This window comes from Ixodes scapularis, unplaced genomic scaffold (genome assembly GCF_016920785.2).
Source record: "Ixodes scapularis isolate PalLabHiFi unplaced genomic scaffold, ASM1692078v2 PGA_scaffold13__105_contigs__length_92229423, whole genome shotgun sequence".
Classification (NCBI taxonomy): Eukaryota; Metazoa; Arthropoda; class Arachnida; order Ixodida; family Ixodidae; genus Ixodes; species Ixodes scapularis.
The window spans coordinates 59,888,390-59,900,913 of NW_024609839.1; the positions used below are offsets into that span (position 1 = coordinate 59,888,390).

Sequence of the window (12,524 nt, forward strand, 5' to 3'; positions counted from 1 at the left end):
CATAAGCGACGATGCAGTACGGAGGGCCCTGGAGCCTTACGGGAAGGTGAACGAAGTTTCCCGGGACACGTGGAGGGTGGAAGGATTCCAGAATGTTCAAACGACAACGAGATTTGATAAAATGAACCTCAAGGAGGGCACAACAAAAGATCATCTCCCGCACCAGCTGGTTATGTTCGGCAGCAAGGTCCTGGTCGTCGTTCCTGGGAGGGCACCACTCTGCCTCCGATGCAAGAGGACAGGCCACATTCGCAGAGAGTGCCGCGTTCCCCACTGCGACAAGTGCAATCGTTATGGCCACGAGCAAGAGGACTGCATTCGAACATACGCCACCGTGATGCTGCCTGCTCCTGGGGAAGACAACTCGGAGTTCTTCATCGATGAAGAAGAAGCTGAGAAAGGCGAAGACGACATTCGACATCCAGTCACTACCGGTGACCCAAAGGTTACAGACGGACGACAGGAACACCTAGAACGAAAGAATGACACCACCTTGTCAAGTTGTCCAACTGGCCGTGAGGGAGACTCTGCACGAGAGGACGACACTTTGGCGTCTAATTGCCAAGCTGGTCGTGAAATAGACCTATCCCGGAAGAACGACACCATCTCATCTGGTCCTCTGGCCGGTCGAGAGGGAGACCTAGCACGGGAGAGCGACACCATCTTGCCAAGTTGCCTGGGAGCTGACAACCCTGTGGTTGGGAACGCCAGTCCGGGCGTCGACGGTGCTGCATCGGACCCCTCAAAGGACCAGTCAACGAGGCCAGCTTGCATGAGCGATCACCATTCGGACATCACGTCCGAAGACGACCTGGAAATGAATGAAGGTGCTGACCCCTCAAAGAGGCCTTTAGAGCTCGTAGAGGAGGGGCCTGACTGGACTCCAGTTCACGGGAGGAAGAAACGGTGCAAGCCCCGCCCTCCCCCAGGCAATGGACGAGAGCGAGCCTCGTAGAAGGTGGTTACTTTCTGGTTACATCCAAACTGCGAACGCTTTAGGTCATGTCTTTCTTAGATCCATTTTCGCTTTACTAGTGCCAGTTGCAAAGTTACGCCTGATGTAGCTTCCATGTGAGGTTGTTCATATGTCGCTTTCCAATGCACGCTTCCTCCTCCAATCCCAACAATGCTTCCGACTAAAAAAACTGGCCCTTCCAGTAAAGGTTTAACGTTTGGAACCCTCAACATTAGAGGACTAAACTCCACTCGAAAACAATACCAGCTGCTACGTTTGCTCCACGAGGAGCAATTAGACTTTTTGGCCTTACAAGAAACAAAAATGGCGGAGGAAGAGCAGGTGACGAGGACGTTACAGCCCTTTCTTACCTCGTACGAGGTATGCGTAACGCATGCAGTTGGCACTGCAGGTGGTTGTTTTTTATTCCTTAAAAAGTCTGTCCCCCTTTCAGATGTGAGTGTCATTACCGATGACCATGGGCGTTTTATTTTGTGTGACTTTAATTTGTTGGAAGGGCAGTGGAGAGTAATCTGCATCTATGCCCCTTGTAAAGTTAGTGAACGGGAGGCATTCTTCCGAGGGATTCCACATTACATTAAATGTGACCGGACCACTATACTTCTAGGCGACTTTAATTGCATTTGTGAAGCAAGAGACAGAACTCCATTCACGCGCGTAAGTGATTCTAGTGCAAATGTCCTGAGTGAAATAATCGCTGAGAATAATTTGGAAGATGTTTTTTACATTTCAAAAAGTATAAAGAAAATTCAGTTCACACACTTTCAGAAATCCTCTCACGCACGCCTTGACCGCATTTATTTTTCTAGCGACATTGTAAATAACATTGGATCTTATCACGTAAAACCTGTGTTCTTTAGTGACCACTGTCTCGTAAATGTAACAATTGGAGAAAACCAAACCCCTAGGTCAAAGTTTAACTGGCGATTGTGGAAGTTGAACGCAGGCCTACTTAAAGACAAGACATTTGAAGCTGCGGTGGACGATCTCCTTGACAGAGTGGTTGAGCAAAGCGGGATGTGCCCCTTAGAACGGTGGGAGCGGTTCAAAGAGGAGGTTAAAATGTCAGCAATTGAAAGATCGAGCACGCTCAAGTTTTACGCCAGGGCAGAAGAGCGAAAACTGCAGCACAATTTAGAGGCCCTGAGTGAAGCAGAATGTACTAATCCTGGTCAAGGAGTAAAAGACATAGAAAATATCAAAGCCCAACTCGAACACTTTCAGAAAGCGCGATATGAAGGCGCTGTGGTCCGCGCAAGAACGCAAAGGTTTCTTTGCGGCGAACAACCTACCAAGCAAGCTTTGATAGCTGAAAAAAGATATGCAATGTCCAAAGAAATAACCGAAATCGAGAGGAAAGGCACCCTCACCGCGGATAGCACAAACATCGAGGAAGCGTTTGTAGAACATTACCGACGGATTTTTTCACTCACTTCAGGAAGGCACGATTGTGAAATGAAAGACCTCCTGTCTCTTATGCCGAGGCTAGACGACAACTCGCGGAAATGGCTTGAGGAACCCATCAGCGTAGAAGAAGTAGAAAGAGCAATAAGCGACCTGCCCGGGGGTAAAACGCCAGGCCCTGACGGGCTTTCTTCAACTTTTTACAAAAAATTCAAAAGTCGTCTGTGTCCCATTTTGCTCGCTGTCATCGAAGAATCTTATAAGAGAAAAGTACTTCCGCTGTCTTTCATGAAAACTCATACGGTTTTAATTCCAAAATCTGAGGATATCGCCAAGTTGCGTCGTGTAGAGGGCTATAGGCCAATAAGTCTCTGCAATGTAGATTATAAAATATTTGCAAAAATTCTCAATAGAAGGCTGCAGCATGTAATATGCCAATTGGTAGGCGATCATCAAACATGTGGTATAAAGGGTAGAACAATACAAACAAATATTCACGTAGCCAGAAGCATTCTAGACTGTTGTACCGATAGAGAAGATCAGATTGCCATGCTACAGATTGACCTCGAGAAGGCATTCGACCGTGTGAACCATAAATTCCTCTGGGCCATTTTGCGACATGTTAACATTGGACACGTTTTATATGACGGAGTGCGAATGACATATCAAAACTGTTCCACACGACTGAGAGTAAACCGCAACGTAACTGAGAGCATTCCCGTACTGTCCTCAGTCCGGCAGGGTTGCCCCCTCTCACCATTGTTGTTCGCACTTTATTTGGAACCTCTCTGTTTGAGCGTCGCGAACAACGCGAGTGTACAAGGTTTTCAGTTCAACGCACTCGAAGTCAAGGTATTGGCGTACGCCGATGACGTTGCAGTTTTCTGCAGCGATAAAAGAAGTGTGACCAACGCCATCGCATTGGTTAAACACTTTTGCGACGTTAGTGGTGCGGCTGTGAATCTAGAAAAATGCTACGGTTTTTGGCACGGCTCATGGGCTACAAAGCCATTGGAGTTCGAAGGAATCAAATGGGGCTTGACGCCTACAAAATACCTTGGTGTACCACTCCAGCATATGCACAATCCTGGTGTTTACTGGTCCGAAGCAACAGCCGAACTGAAACGGAAGGTATCACGCTGGCCGAACCGTGACTTGTCAATTTTTGCGAGGGCAACGGCCTGTAACATCTTCCTTGTCGCCAAGCTCATGTATGTGCTTCAAGTGTTGCAATGTACTCGAAGTTGTATGCAAAAAGTCCATAGAATCTGTGCTATGTTTATCTGGAAATCGAGTTGGGAACCGATGAGAAGAGATCATCTTTTCCGTCGCATCCCTCAGGGGGGACTGGGCCTTGCACACCTGTTTGTACGAAAACTTGTGTCACGATTCCTTTTTCTACGAGACATCGAACAACCATTTATGCGCACTGTCATTCAAACAAAATTGGCGTGGCACTTGCCTACATTTTTGGTCTCAAGCTGCGGGGAGCAACCATCCAAAATAGGAGGTTTTCTCAAAGAGGTTGTCGATACGTACAATTTTTTGTCAGTTCGCTTTTCCAGGGACTTTTTGTCATCTGTAAATAGGAAGGGCCTGTCTAATGCTCTGTATGACAGTCTTTTTCCAGAGCCCTTGTATCGCGCAGTGCACAGACAAAGCCCTGGCCAGGATGTTCTTTGTCGTGTTAAGAAAATGGCGATCCCGCCGCGTGCAAAAAGTTTCTTCTTTAAACTTCACACCTCGACCCTACCAGTGAAAGCATGGCTCCACGAGAAAGGAATTTTTGTTCCTTGGACCACCAACTGCCTACTGTGTAAAACGCCTGAGACTATAGAGCACGTATTTATTTTTTGTTGGGACGCCCTTTTGTTTTGGGACGTGTTACAGCGGACATTGAAAAAGGACTTAGAAATAACGTCACAATCGATTCGTTTTCTTCCAGTTACTTCTCACGAACTTGTGCCGTACGACCTCATAATGCTCGTTGGTCTATACAGTATCTGGTGCTCCAGAATGGCAGTTAGAAACGCAGATCTTAACCCACGGCCAGTTGAAGCATACTTCGTGGAATTTGTAACACAAATACGTTGTATCTACACGGATCAAGATGACCTGCCTTCGTGGGTAAAGAAATGTGAAAAACTATGTGAAAACTCCAAACGTTCTTAATGATGTGTGCTAAGCAAATGTATATGTAGCCTGAACATGCCGTTGGTGAATAAAACTGTTATAAAGAAAAAAAAAAAAAAAGGGGGATCGGTGGCCGAGTGGGCTAGCGCATACCAGCTCGGAGCACGTGGAGCGAAAGCTCGCGCTGCAGAACCCAGGGATCCTGGGTTCGAGCCCCACCCCTGCCCGTTTCGATCTGGATGAGCATCGTATCGGCGTGCGGTCGTGTATCACTACAGCGTGGTGCACGTTAAAGACCCCAGGCTAGCGGTTGTACTGCACTGGCTAAATTGCTCATCTACAGCTGGGAGACTCGTCGCCCCTGTGCGGCAGACCAAGTTCTAGGCTGTATAAACATGCACACAACCCAATTTTTTTTTGCAGTGGATGCTCCTGCCGCGGTTTTGTAAAACTCTCCAGGCTGGCAGTTTTGTAAAATAAATAAAATTGTGACTGATTTTTTTATGTCATCTGTGCTTGTGTATTTTCATGGAAATTTTGATCTCGCATTCGCTTATTTTGCATTGTTCTCTGGGAGTGATTTGAATTATTTTTGCCTCATTTCCTTTTACTGAAATAATCAGAAATTTCTTGATTCGAGAACTAGATGCTGAAACCGAGCGCTAGTTTCCAAGTCTGCTCCAGGACTGACCTAATGCAACTTGGTAGGGACGATTATCCAAAGCGCTTTCGGGATCCACGGTTGGACAAACAGATCTAGAACGGCTTCAGGACGATCGGATACGAATGCAGGCTCTAAATGAGGCCATTGCCACACTTATATAACGAGAAAAGTCCACACGATCGGCAACTCGCCTGCTCCAGCTGTGAAGCCGAACACTCACGAGACAATGACCTAATGCAACTCGGTAGGGACGATTTTCCAAAGCACTTTCGGGATCCGCGGTTGGACGAACAGATCTAGAGCGGCTTCAGGACGGTCCGACACGAATGCGGGCTCTAAATGAGGTCATTGTCACACTTGTCTGACGAGAAAAGTCCACACGATCGGCATCTCGACCGCTTCGTCTGACCGAGACGTCGAGGCGCTTGGGAAATTCCAGAGGGCGCCTCCGTCGCAAACCAGAAGTTAGAGGTGGGGTAAGGGTTGGGTAAGGAGGGTTTTTAGAGGAGAAGGAAAGAGAATGTACCACTTTTCCCAGATACAGGGACTTTAGTCCGAATTAGATGTCAGCGCCATGCTGTCTATAGCGCCGTCCTCTCCAGGTGGATGGATGGTAATGGCTATACCCCTTGTTACGGGCGGCAGCTTGCGCCACGTCAAGCCTTCCGCCTTCCTTTAATCCAACGGTGACCAACCTGCAGCTCGGGAGCCGCATGCGGCTCTTCGCGGGTCGAAGTGTGGCTCGTGGCTCCCTCGTAAGCGTTCCCCCCCTTCCGTTCCTGTGTCCCCAAGACCGAAGAGAGTTATAGAATTAAAAAAAATGAAAGTCGTTTACAACTGCCTGTAACGCCGAATTAGAGCGCAGCTCTTGAGGAGGAGGAGGGGAAGGGTACCGAGGGGAAGGTATATCCTTCCTCCCTCCTCCTCATTTCTCATCCTGTCTGCTACTTCACCCTCCGAGCGGCGTCGCCGTCGCCTCACGTGGGTCACGTGACCTCACGGCGGTCACGTGACCTCACCGGGGTCACGCGACTTCACGGGGGTCACGTGACCCCTATGAGGTCACGTGACGATGTCGTCATCAGTGACGATGCTGATGCCGATGACGTCACTGATGACGTTATCAGTGCCGATGCCGATGACGTCATTGATGACGCCATTAGTGACGTCGCGCGTCCCATAATGCACCGCGCGGTTACGCCGACGGCGACGCCGCTCAAGCCGGAAACGGGCGCCTAACAGCTGCGCTCTAAAACAAGAAAGTCCACAGTCTTGGCAACCTTGTACTACACAACTTAGATAGAGCTGGACTTCTTTTTGACGCATATATGTGTACAGTGGCCCTGTTTCCTTCATTTTAGAACACATTGCGAATCGTGGGCGTCAGGGACAGTAGCTGGCTAGAGAAACATGCATTCATACTTGCTCAGTGGTTGTAGAAACATTCTCTGCCTGATGTTATTTGTTGTAGTTGACAATTATAGCTGTCTCCTTTAAAAGGACTGCCCCCTCCATATCATTTTTTTGCTAAAAGTAGCCCCACTCCCCCTCTCCCCTTTTGTTTTTCCTGCGGCTCTTTAAACTTTTGTAGTTTTGTCTGCGGCTCTAACCCCATGTCACTCTGGCTACCCCTGACCTAGTCCTCTTCCCTCCCCTAGGCCTGCGGGCCTTCCCTCTGGGCAATAAACAACAACAGAAGTAACCGTTACCAGATTCAAAAGTTATAAACGACTTTCTGAAATTTTCATTGGGAAAATGGTGGCGGACGGATCTTTAGAGTTCAGGGGGTTGAATGGCACCAGTTACTAAAACCGGGCAAAAACGGACCCCATTGTCCCACTGAAATGTTCAAAAGTCACTCGTAACTTTTAAATGAGATAACGGTTAGTTCTCAGACCTTTTGGTTCAGAGTGCTAGCGCTTCATACTTTATTTCTTATTTTATTTTTTTACGTACCCAATGCCCTGGAGAAGTGCTGTACACCTGGAACGTAGCTTTTCCGTAGTGCACCAGTGTGCGGTGAGAGGCGCACTAGCAGTAAGTCAATAAAACCGCCAGAACAAACCACGAACAACGAGAAATAGTGCTAAACTTTCCCGAGCACCAAGTCATGTTCGATACGAATATCAAATCAAATTACACGTTATTCTAAGCGATAACCAAAAGTTCTTAACCCTTTGCGGTCAAATACTCTCACCAACTTAATGGTCGTTCCGGTCAGAAACAGAAATGGTCGTTCCGGTCAGTACAAAGGTAATATTAAATATTTAATTTTGCAGAGCTCCTGCTCTTGGCGTTCTCTAGCTGAACTTCACCGGTGTATGGTACTTCTCGAAGCATTCTCCAGGGTGGAGGCCGGTATGCGTGCTGCAGGTGTTGTAGAAGAAAACTGTCTCCTCCCTGCCCCCCTTAGTTTTCCGGTCACTGCATACTGCGCAGTCTTTGCTGCTGCGTTCTGGTGGCTTGTAGACAAAGTGCTGCCTGTGATCTAGCCTCTCTTCACAGTCGGATTGGGATGCCGGACTTCGACGGTACTGCAGGTGTTTCTGCCCCTTCAGTCCCTGAGCGTCAAGTTGCATTTTCATCAGTAGCTAGCTGTTGACAATGGAAACGTCAAGGATTCAGACAAAAAAGCTTCCTCCACCACCTGAGAGATTTCTGAGAGAAAGCGTAGCTTACACAGTATTGGTCGGCTCGGTCCACTGCCCCCATATTTTCAGTGTAGTCACAAATGACGACGGACTTCTGGAGCATCACACTTTGGCCACGAGCTTTAGTTCTCTTCACAGCCTTCATCGAGGGGATGTGAGCTGAGCTCAGCATCGTGACTTGGCGCTATCTTGCCAAGCGAGGGCCATGAACGAGTACCCTTGCCGGTAAAGGTGTATCCACACGACGGACCAAATTGCTGTTTTGGTCCGCGGGCCGCGCATCACGTGATCTTACGTCACCGGTTTCCGAGGTCCGCCGGCGGTCCGCGGCCCGCGCTTGTGAGAAATGCCAAGCGACTTTTCTCGCCCGGACCTTGGCGGCGGACCGCGGCGTTTTTAGTATAATTGAAGCGATAAGTCTGGCAACAAGTTGACTTTTGTTGTTTGGATTGGAATCCAAATCCAAAGTCGTGTTCTTTTGGCGCCAACTGTTGAAGATGAAGAAGACGAACCTTTTGTTGTGCGTCGATGGCGGCGTGGTGGGACGATGCAACTTTTTACTTCATCGCGCTGGTGGAGCAATTCCCCGCTTTGTGGGACAATAGATGCATGCCCTTTTCGGTTCACTTAAGTTTTCCTCGTTCTCAATAGTCAACGCCAGGGCCACCGTGGCCAAACGTCTCTTTCGTTCAACCTCCATCTTGGCTCCTTACAAATAGCCTCAAAGCAGCTCGCTGCATGCGTTTGGCGGAGCTGTGAGGTCAAGGGTTAGACCGGCCCGTTCACTCTGTCGTCTGCTCTTTAGGTCCGCCGTGTGGATGCTCACTGCAGCCGGGCGGCCCGCGGGCCGCGCATCACGTGATCAATATTTCCGCGGCCCGGTCCGCCGTGTGTACCTTCATCTCTCAACTGCTCTTGCATACTTTTAGAGCGCAGCTCTTAGGTGCCCGTTTCCGACTTGAGCGATGACGCTGTCGTCGTCGCCGCGACCGCGCGTTGCATTATGGGACGTTTCCTACAATGACGTCACGAGGGCAACATTTTTCCGCTAAATTTAACGGTAAATTTTTACGCTAAATTCAGCGGAAAAATGTTACCCTCGTGACGTCATGTCTGACCTGACGTCTCGAGCGTAAACGTTTCCCGCTAAATATAGCGGAAAACTTTTCCCGCTAAATTTATTGGAAAAATTTCCCGCCAAATTTAGCGGGAAAAGTTTACCTTTGTGACGTCACACGAGACTTTCCCCTCTTCCTCAAGAGCTGCGCTCAAATTCGGCATTACAAAGAATTTTAAACGTCTTTCATTTTTTTTTTTTTTTTGTGTTGGTCATTACAGTCCCGTTCAGCTTGACGCCCTGCAAAAGCAAAACCTCGGCGAGTGTTGGCGACGTATAATTCGCATCTGTGTAAGGTGGTACCCCCTTCCCGGCGAAGCGCACTGCACTTTGTCGAGGAGGTGAAGGACGTTTCGGCAAGTGAAAGAGAGGTCTGGCCGGGGCGAGGCTCTCCGTAGTAGTGCTGTCGCAGTATGGCTCGAGTGCCGAAACATATCGAGTTGCAGAGTCCACGAGTACGTACACCCAAAGACCCCACTTGGTTGTCTTCTGTGGGTTGTAGTAGTTGAAAGAGACTCGCCCCTTGAAGTGCCCCTTGAAGCCAACGGTGCTCTCATCTACGCAAATCTTCAGACCGGGCTTGAAATGCTCCCTGCACTTTGAATCAATGTAGCTCACAACGTTTCTCGCTTAGCTGCCGCGTGTCGGCTGTCCCGGTGGACGTTGCTTAAAAGGGGAAACGGGCAGCATCCAGAAAATCTGCATAAATCTTGTTCGGGTGAACACAGATCGAAAAAAAAAAAAAAAAAAAAAAAAAAACGGCATCTTTTTTAGAATTTTTTTGCTGAAGTACTCTTGGATATCTGGATCGAAATTCAAAGCCATGTTCATGAGGACTCTGAGAAATACCTTGAACTCATCCACAGTGACGTCCTCCCAGCTTTTCCAAATGAAAATGTTTGCATAACGGTTCGTTTCGTGAGTGATTTCCCCAATCTGTGGATCCGTAGGAAATAATTGAACCAGCGGGAGTTCAGATTGAAGATTCGAGGGCCCAATTTCTGATCCGGGATCACTCGCACTGAACGTAAGTACAGAAACGTCCGGGAGATTTTTTGTGTACAAACTTCAGGACGACGCTTTTGGCGGAGCGGCTCCGCGGCCGCTGTCTTGCGCAGTTGTTTCATCCTCATCACTACTTTCCCCCAAGCCAGCAGAGGACGTCTCTTCATCACCTGACGAAGAGATATAGTTGTCCTCTACAACGGAAATCGTCGTCACACGAAGAGTTACCACAAACCAAGCGTGGCTGGAATGCGGCCATCCCTCGTGCCAGCGAGGTTGAAATTTGCGCGCTCCAGCTTATTTAGGATTAGTTCTGCCCTCTATAAAAGAAAACTCGAACCATTTCAAGAGTGAAGTAATTAAAGTGTTAAAAGAACTTTTCAAGAGATGGCGCCACCAATCCAGCGAAAAAAGAGGGAAGGAGCACGTTTAAAAGGACGCGGGAACGCGTGCCGGGCGATGCCCGACTCCTTACCGGAAGCGCGTTTCTCCGATGTGACACATGACCGAAAAGAGTTAAAATTTGTGCAAGGTGGCTGTAACAACGCGGCAGCGTAGCGACGCATAAGGTACTAATTTCCCGGTGTGTATTGAAATAAGCTTTTCGCGCAGTCTTTGCGCAAATTCCACACATTTTGATTAAAAGTATCAGATTTTTTTTTTACTGAGGGGAAGGGTCAACCGATGACCTCCGGTGCTCGTCTGATCGCCTTGTCCACGTAGGCGGCGACGTCCTCGAATGTACCGCCGAGGACCTTGTGGGCCAGGAGTGGCAGCGAGCAGTTGGTCGCGAACTCCATGTCCTGGCAGAGGGCTTCGATGCCGCGCATCGTGCCGCCGCTGAGAAGAAAACGCGACTTGCCGATGATGCTGTCCTCGCTGCCGTTTTGTGGGGCCCATTTCTGTGTAAAAGCATACACAAAAATAAAATCACAATGGTATCAGTGGCGTACTAGGGGTGATGACGCCCATGACAAATAGCTTTTTGTGCCTTTGGTAATGATGATAATGTTTTGCAAAATTTTGCGTGTTCACGAAAGGCTATGCATTGTACTAAACACACACGAAAGGAAGGCACCGAACAAGGTTAGCTTCAATCGCGCCGATATTTTGCGTCATAAGAAAAAACGTACACATTTCAAAACTTTACTTGTTTTAAATAACTTTGATCCACACAAAAGAGAAAAGTAGAGGGGGCATACGTTAAGTCTGATAAATCGCGAAGCTGCTTAGATAAAGTGATAGACACCATATCAGCAGAGAACCGCTGTGTAGGTTTATTACAGTTTGTTTTCCACCTATACTTGTTCTCATTCAGGGAACAAGTATAAAACAAAAATTAATACATCATGGCGCTGACATGATGTATTAAAGAATTTGCAACAAATGGATGGTAGATTGCACCGTGATGCGTACAGCAACAACAACTGAGTATATGGTCAAGGTCTGCTTCACAGTTTATAATATACAGTTCGCCCACTGTAGAGTAAGCATGTGATAATTAAAACATCTGGTGGTGAGGCTATTTTCTAAATAAAGTTTATTTAATACAATTATTAGAATATAACATTATTTGAAGGATCCTAATTATAAACCTTTTTAGATAAGAAAACGAAAGCATGGTTTTCTTGATTAAATATTTTATCACGTTATAGCGCCCTCTCATCTAAGACGTTGGAACTAGGCATGTTTTCTTTTTATGTATTCTTGTTTTCGTTTAAAAAAAAAATGGCAGCCCCCATGGGATTTTGGCTTTTCCGTTCGGTCGTCCTGAAAACTCCCCGTGATTTGCAAGCACAAAGATGACTTTCATCGCATAGTGAACTGTTTATTGTTCTGCGTGATTTACTTAGAACTAGAAGGGATACAAATGCAGCGTGCGAAGTGACACTTAACTGAACACGCAGATCAACTACCTAAAGTTTTATTTGGAAAGGCACACCGAAAAACACGAACAATTTGATACGTCAAAAAAGCGACGTTCAAGCATTCCAGCTCGTTCGCGTAGCATATAATGACAACCATCGTACAAAGAATGCGTAGACATACTTTTCACGTAGCTACAGAAATTACGAACTATTCACAATGACATCGCGAAACCTCAAAACACAATTGTAATAGAGTGTGCACCACTCCTAATGCAGAAAGTAGGATACAAGAGGTTTTGGGCAGCATCATGGAAAAATGTAGACAACTACATAGGCAATGCAACACTAGCTCTAAGCTCTTGTGGCCATATGCAAAGGAAAAAAATAAAGCTAACTCGATGATGGTTATTTATACATATAATGTCGAGACCGGTTAGAACGAAATAGCGGCTATAGCGAATCGATCACGATTTCCCATTCCCTTTTGCACTTCGTTATAACCGAAGTCGGTTATAACGAAATATCAGATATAGTGAAGTGCTTTCCGATTCCCGTTAACCGGTCTCGACAGTATAATCACAGATGAGGGAGTGCGCAATGTTACATGTAGCACATGTTAAAAATCATCGAAGGCACAGTACAAGTATGCGCTTGTGCAACTTTGGCGATAATATAATTAAATTAAATGTTAACCTGCCAAGAGGTT

At 47.2% G+C, this 12,524-nt stretch overlaps 1 pseudogene; it reads right to left on the reverse strand.

Annotated features, from left to right (window-relative positions):
- Positions 1 to 9,131: 9,131 nt before the first annotated feature.
- Positions 9,132 to 10,780, reverse strand: LOC115331633 (annotated as a pseudogene).
- Positions 10,781 to 12,524: the final 1,744 nt, after the last annotated feature.